Genomic DNA, 8,218 nt, shown 5'->3' on the forward strand with positions numbered 1-8,218 from the left:
AAGAACTTTCCTTTTTTTTGCCTTCAATCTGAGTTATGGTGGGAATTAAAGTTTATAAACCTGTTTACAAAAAAAAAATGGCTAAGCAGGAAAAATAAAAAAATGAAAGAGGAAAAATTATGCTGTTGCCAACTGTATAGACAATGGAAAAGGTACATGTACAATAACCAGAAAAATAAAAGGGAGGAGAAGAAATTACTAAAAGAGTTCAATGGGGATAATAATCTTATTGATGGCATCCAATGATATGAGAACCTCATTTAACAAAGAGGAATTTGCTAGACAGTTAATGTCAGTGCTCTCTAGCTGTTACAGAAATATATGTGGTTATAAAAAAGAAAAACAAAAACCTAAATACTATGTGTAGGATGGAAAAAAATGGAAATTACAGGGAGAGAATAACAATTTCAGTGTCTCAGTAGGTTGTTCCGGGGCCACCCACACCTTGATTTGTTAGTTTGTACCCTTTCCTCCCCAGTGCACTTCTGGGTCTGAGCTGGAGGGTGGTGGGTGGAGGAAGAATAGTCTATGGCTGCAACTTCCTCCACAGCTTTCTGCCCCACTTTGTCCAGGCCATCATTTGCTCTTACTTGGGCCAGAGTGAAAGCTTCCTAATTGATCTTGCCTCCTACAATCTCCCCCTCCTGTGGCCTATCTTATAAATCTTTGCTAGATTCATCATACTGAAACCTGGCTTTCATTGCATTACCCTCCTGCACATCACTTACAAAAATCTTTTCAAAGGGCTCTCATTGTGGGGACTGATTGGATAAAAACGTCTCTCTCTCAGATATGAAAGGTGCTTCAGGATAAGACCACAGCAACTCTTCTACTGAAGGTCCCAGTATGTATTTATTTATCGTGGGAGGAAGTTTTGTAGTTACTCTAGAGCTTTTATAGTTTTTGTAGTGTTGAAGTTCTATAATTTTTATCGTTATTATAGGCCCTAGAGGACCTATGGACTTGATCATTCAGTTATCATAGAGGTATAGATAATCAAATAAATAGGTGGGGGAGGAAAAACACATAAGAATGTAACCATGTGTGGAATCAAGTGGACCCTCAGAAGAAGAATTATATTATTAGAGAAGAGGGGTCTTCTCTAATTAGAGAAGAGAATTATATTATTAAAGAAGAGGCCTCGTCGAGAACTCCAGCTCATCTAGAAGCCCCGGTGTCCCAAGGGGTCTAGTCAAGTGAAGTCTACACCACTTGCATCATGTCTGGCAACACAAATAGAAATATTGGGTTGTGAGTAGAGAAAAGCAGACTCACATCTCCCACATCTCTGATATCCTTGGCCACCATTTTTTAAAAAAAATATATCAGTGAATGGCTGGCCAGCCTGTCTGACTTCCTTCCCTCCTTCCTTCCTTCCTTCCTTCCTTCCTTCCTTCATTCCTTCCTTCCTTCCTTCCTTTCTTTTTCTCTGGTATCTCTTGTTAAGAGTTCTTGAAATATAATTTAGACACAATAAAATATATCAATATTAGGTGTACAGTTTGATGAGTATAATAAATGAATTCAACCATTTTATCATGATAGAATACTTCCATCTCCCCTAAACTGCCTCCTGCTTCTCTGCAGCTTAATTTTTGACCCCTCCCCTGCAAGTACTGATCTGCAGTATATCACTCTAGTTTTGCCTTTTCTGGAATTTATATACATAGAATATATACATACACACACACACACACACACACACACATATATACATACACACATATATGTGTATATATATTCTTTTACTTTGAGCTTCTATAATTTAACATAATGCATTTGAGATGAGAACACATTTTTTACATAAGTTGATAGCAGCTAGGACTGGCGCTGTGAAAAACTAGGGGCTTTCTCTAGACTCAGTAAGCAGTGAATTTATTCTTAGATTTGACTCTGCTCTTTGTGTAGCTGTGGGCAAGTTAAGCAACTTCTTTGAGCATTGTTCACTTAACAATTAAAATAGGGGCAAAAAAATCAACTTCAGAAGGTTATTAAGAGGATTAGTAAGTTAGAAACATTTCATTAAATAAGTAAGTAGAAAATAAAGTGATTACTACATACCTAACGCCTTTTTTGGCCTTCAAAAATGGTAAACCAGTATTATTAACAGTGTCAGAGACTACTTGAGGCTCCCCAGTGTCTGATCTCCACAGGGTCACCTTGTGTTACAATTTATAAGTGTTGTGCAATTTTTTTTTTCAGTTTGAAAATTTTATTTCATTAACTTTAAAGGTGAACAAAATGGGTATTTCAAATCTTATAAAATATTTATCTGACATATACGTTTACATAGCGGACAAACAGGATTTCAAGTAACTTATCAGACAGTCTACTGTGCATTTAAAAATATTCTTTCTTCCACAAAACCTCTTCATTGAAAGACAAAACAAAACTTCCAAAGCAACAAAAATCTTGTCTTTTATACTGCATAAATACTTGATGCAAACTTCTGATTTATTTCTTATTGTCAACTCTGATGATGAAGATGGGAGGCATAAATGTTCCCAAATTCAGTCCAATGATGCAAACAAAAAGCTCTTTCCCTCAGATACAAAGTCTCCACTCATGTCTCTTATAGTAGGACCACATACTTGATGCTCATACCAGATCACTTCTTTTTCTCTTTTTTACTTCCCTCTCCTTGCTGAAGACTTAGGTCACTACCTCCTGTTTTTTGTGGCCTTGTTTTTAGTTTAGGTATCATTTCTGCTGTATACATTACTGACTTAGGTGATAGGGACAAGTCAGAGGCTGCCATCTTCCTGTTTGAGTGGATCTGAACTCTGCCTCTGTATTGAACATTACAATTCCACTCTCCAGAGTACATTTTATTTTTCTCAACAAACATGTTAAGTCCAACTGCTGAGAATACATCTTGAATCTCTGTAGCTGTAGGATTGCTTACTAGGATCCCCCTACCCTCCACGATGGCCTTCTTATTATTTAATTAAGTAGAATAGGTACAAATAAGCCTGTCTTGGTCTGCATGGGAGTGTGTGGCAGCACAAGCCATTTCCACTCCACTCCACACAGAGATAGCATGGACCCCCCCCCCCCCAGGCCCAAGTGTTGTCCTAATTATTAATGGTACACTCTTGTAATTTAGTAGTGTCTCAATTTGGAAGAAAAATGACAGACCCTAGCTTTCACCTTCCTCGTCACTAATGGAATTCCCAGATTTCAACTGTGTATGGCCAACCAGAATAAAGAGTATTCTGTAACTTCCTTGTAGCCAGATGGTCATTTGACTAAATTTTTGGTCAATGAGATAGATATAAATGGAACTGATCAATAGGGAACTTTTGGGAAATGTTCTTACATTAAGAATGTCTTTCTCCTTGTTTTTTTACTTTTACTGGCAGGCATGGGGACATGGTAGCCAGCACTGGAGCAGCCATCTTGGACCGTATGATGAATTTGACATGGAATATATACCAGATGGTCCATAGATAGCAGGATTCTATTGAATTTTACTTGAGAAAGAAGCTTTAGTTTATTTAAAGTTAATATTTGCTTTAGTTAGCTAAAAGTCCCCATAAGAACAATTAGAGGAGGAAAAGTTTTCTTGGGCACTCAGAGTTTTAGAGTCCATAGATGACCAATCTGGTGTTCAGGATTTGAGGTGAGGCAGAACATCCTGGCAGAAGAGTGTGGTGGAGGAAAGCAGCTCCAGAGGAAGCATAGAGAGATCTCCACTCAACAAGGACAAAATATATACCCCAAAGGCATGCCCCTAGGAATCCACCTCCTCCAGACACACCCTACCTGCCCACTGTCACCACTCAGTTAATCTCTATCAGGAGATTAACACACTGATTAGGTTAAAACTCTCATAACCCCAAAATTTAATCTCTAAACTTTCTTGCATTGCAGACATAAGCTTTTGGGGGATACCTCATATCTAAACTATAATAATATTATTTTGAATTATTTTGTCACTCATGGTCACATCTATATCTAACTAACACATTAATCCTTTCTTATATCCCACTCTCAAAATTTGAGGTCCTAACATGTCTTGGGAAAAGTGCTTTAAAATAAGTGCCACTAGAAGATGATTTCCCCTTTTGTTTTTTTGTGAAATTTAGTCAAAGATAAATATCTTATTTCCATTTCTCAAATAAAGGACATGTTTATGTTCTGTCGGAAAGGTAGAAGATTAAATTTTATGAATAGCTAAGGATGTGTCTAGCCTACTGAGTTTGTTATTTGAAGACTTGGGAAACTTGGTCATAAAGTAAGGCAAATTATCTATTATCTGTATAAGTGCCATCAAATCACATAGCTTCTTCCTTAGATCTTCAAACTTATGATTCTCTATGTACTGTAAGATCCTGAAAGGACCCCATGGAAGCCATGTTTTTTGAAGGAGTATTTTTCAAATTTTTGATCAGCTGCTCTTTCACTGGGATATGGAGGGTCTTACATTTTGTTTGCTTGTTTATTTGTTTTAACTGGGTAGAAGTTTCTTCTTTTGGTAGTATTTGGATCCCCTCTCCAAATTTTTGATGTTCCTCAAGATCAAATAATAGCACAAATATTAAGACAATTAAAAGTGTGATTGATCCGCTTTACTGATTCTTGATTTGAAGTAGCCAATGGAGCTGTTTATGTGGTATTCTGCAAGCTACTTAACTCTGTTGCCTTCACCACTGGCCCTAATGGAAGGTTACCCCTCTGAGCACTACTTTCCTTTGTCTTAGCCCATTCACTGCATGTATCCTCTTTCATCCATAAAAGAGAAGTATGCACACAAATCTATTTAAACAATCACTTAGGAATCCCATAAATTCCTCTTGTTCCTTGAGTGTTTGATTATGTGGTTTGAACCTTAAACTTGTCTTTGGCTTATATGAACTTTGGCTTTTGACTGTCTCCTGATATTTAAACCTTTATTTGCCTTATGTAATTTTATGTGCTCTCAGCTTTACTCAATGCTTCATGTAAGAGATCTTTACAGTAGATTTGTCCTGTGGAGTAAAATCCTGCTCTTGGTGGGACAGGAGGCTATTGTTTTCGAAAAGAGTGAACCACATACAACTTGTAAATTATTGGAAGAATTTATTTGAGATATGTAGGCCCTTTCTTATTTCTAAATATACAGATTTTGCTCAGTTTCACGTCTGTAATACCAATTCAATCAAATCTGTAATATATATTGGTCTCCGTTGTTTTGCAAGTGCTCAATATCTAAATAATATCTTTCAATGTAAAGGGAGATTATGAAACTTTTCTGGAATAATAATGTCTTTGCATTTTTCTACAATAAAAATACAGACCAAATGACTTGTACACAACAGAAATTTATTTTTCACAGTTCTGGAGACAGAGAAGTCTAAGATTCATTGTATGGTCCTGCTTCCTGGTTCATGTCTTCTGGCTGTGTCCTTACTTTCAAGAAAAGGACAGGCAGCTCTCTGAGATCTCCTTTATAGAGATACTAAACCCATTCATTAGGCTCTACCCTCATGATTTACTTCCCAAAGGTCCCTGCAAATACATTAGGGGTTAGGTTTCAACCTATGAATTTGGGCAGGGGACTCTGAAAACTGTGACTTATGCATTAGTTTTGCTCCCTCAAGCTCTTTTTCTTTGGATTCAGACGTTCTTCCTGGAGGAACTTCATTTTATTTTGTATGTTTCCTTTCTGTGTCCATCATCCAAATTTCTATCTCTCTTTGAAGTTCATTGGATCTATTTAAATATTCTATGCTTGTTCTTATCCAGTTTTGTTCTTAGATGGCTTTTAGTACTTTTCAGGCCTTTCCATTTCTTATTTCAATTGAATTTGCATTATTTTTATAATTATCTATCCTTTATACTTTGTATTGCCAAGTAACTTCTTTTTCTGTTTTGGGCAAATTTATTCTTGTCTGTGGAACCCACCTGGCTGAATTAATAGGCACATTCCTCCAAATACCCTTCTGTCTTCTTTACCATGATTTGGAACAGCACAGAGAAATCATCAAAGGAAGAGATTAGGGTTGAATAGTGAGGGTTTTTCACAAAGCAAAGCCCTGAGCCTCTTTGTCATCTTTTATTTGCACATTTGCTGTTTTTTTTTTTTTTTAATCTTTTGGCTGACCAGACATTCAGTTTGGTGGCCAAGGTTATTGTTTCTCAAACAAAAGGCAATTTTCCCTCTTCCCTTGGTATTTATGTGGTTATCAAAGGCTGTATTGTAAAGATCAGTATGTTTATTTAGATATTATTGGGCTTTAGACTTTTAGAGCTGGGAGGCATTTGGGCAATCATCTTTTAAAAGACACATTGCATACCTGTTTTAATTGTGTTTCCTACTTTTCCTATTTGTTATAGTGAAAGACTCTTCATCCCTGTAATAACTAGTCAGTTTGGCTCAAGGTGACTACAGGAAAAACATTTTTTTTCATTATAATTAAAGTATAATTCACGAGAAGTACATAGTAAGCAGAAAATATGCTGAAAGTGAAGGCTTAATTCTGAAGACATTTTATCAACATGCTCATCCGAAGTTGAGGATAAGTCAAGTATGCCTTGATAATTGGGGAGGTGCAGTGACTGAACACGGGTTTGTATTTAATTACAGAGGGAACATTAATCTCCATCAAATAAAGTATTTAAGCCTCATAAAAATGCAGAGAAAGAGACTCTTTCTCAATGGCCCATGACTTTTACCTTAAATATGTATGCCTGTATTACTCTATGTAGGCAGGTTCTCACTCTTTATAAAATATAGCAGTATTATTGAAAGATTGAAATAATAGAACAGAGACACAATTGCCTCTTAAGCATTATATGTACACAAAGAAGTATAGAACTCCCTCACTCATTCATTTGTTCCTTCAATCAAATTTTGTTCATGGGGACATTGAATTTACTGATACTTTCCAGACTCAAAAAAAAAGATACTCTCCCCACTTTCAAACCTGCCAGAGACTGAGGCTGAGAATGAATCATGGCTAAAATTGAAAAACCTCTGGGATCTCATACTCAATGAACATGTTTTGAGAGAACTGGTTCAAAGGGGTTGATAAATTGGCAAAGGGGATGATGTAAGAAATCAACATTGTTCTGCATATTAACATGATGCACTGATTCTACTGTGACTGTGAGAATTTGTATTTCCCCTAATTATAGAGCCCTTAGAAATACAAATTAATTTCTAGCATCCTCATAATTTATTTATTCTTTCTCTCATAATTAATGCTTGTCTTTCAGACATGTGTGTGTACCTGTGCATATTTTAAAGGTTCTTGATTGTAAACCAGGAGAATAAGCAATCCTTACAACTCATGCTTCTGGAAGACCTTTCAGCAAAATATATTTAGAAGGCCCATATCAACCATAGACCACCATTTTGCAGGATTTGGAATGTCAAAGTTGTAAGCACATGGCACACAAATAATGAAGGGGGGAGACAGGAAGCAAACCTCAGATCAGCAAGCCTTTTTTTATTCTGCAGTGAAGTCAGTCAGTCAGGCATAGGAGGGCTCATTTTCTGGTAGAGAAATGGCCCCACGGTTACAGATGGAGTCTGGGTTTTATAGTTTACAATGAGAGTGAATTAATCACTGGAAACTGCAGTCATGCTGTTTGGACAGCCAGGGATCTAGTTGTGCAGGTTAAAATTTTAACTCAGGAAGGCAGTTATAAAAAGTTTGCAATCATTGTCACTTGGGAAGAGCTCACAACTATCTTTCTCTGAGATCCACTGTTACCTAGAGCTTCTCTATTTGCTTTTCTCCTTTGGGACATCTGCAGTGGGAAAGGGTAAAAGTTCAGGGCTCAATATTTCAGTATTTGCCTCCTCCCTTCAGGACCCATTGTGGTTGGGAAGGAGTAAATGTTTGCTTTTGGTGGAGATGCTGGGGATGAAACCAGGAAGGAATGAAAGTTTGCTTTTTTCCCTTGGGGCCCATTGTTACTGGGAAAGGGTGTACTAGGAGAGGTTTAATGTTTGGCTGATTTCCCCTCCCCCTTCCTGAGCTGTACTGTCTCTCCTTTGTTCTTGAGGAGCTGTCTTGTAGGAACATTATTTTCCATAACCTTTCAAAAAGGTCAAATTCTATTCTGATAAAGAATTCGGTTTTTCTACCCCCTTGGGTATTAATCTAGGCTGAGGGGGGGGGTCTTAAACTGGAGTATATGTGAGAATCACCTGTAAATCTTGTTGTAATGCAGATTGCTTGGATCTCACTCTGGGTAAGTCCCCAGGAGATACAGGTGCTGCTTCTCT

General features: G+C 37.1%; 1 pseudogene; it reads right to left on the reverse strand.

Annotated features, from left to right (window-relative positions):
• Window positions 1–2,529: 2,529 nt before the first annotated feature.
• Window positions 2,530–3,013, reverse strand: LOC124102450 (signal recognition particle 19 kDa protein-like; annotated as a pseudogene).
• Between the last annotated feature and the right edge of the window lie 5,205 nt (window positions 3,014–8,218).

Source organism: Marmota monax, unplaced genomic scaffold (assembly GCF_021218885.2).
Source record: "Marmota monax isolate L192 unplaced genomic scaffold, Marmota_monax_Labrador192_F-V1.1 WCK01_AAM20220418_F8-fsc00002, whole genome shotgun sequence".
NCBI classification, from domain to species: domain Eukaryota; kingdom Metazoa; phylum Chordata; class Mammalia; order Rodentia; family Sciuridae; genus Marmota; species Marmota monax.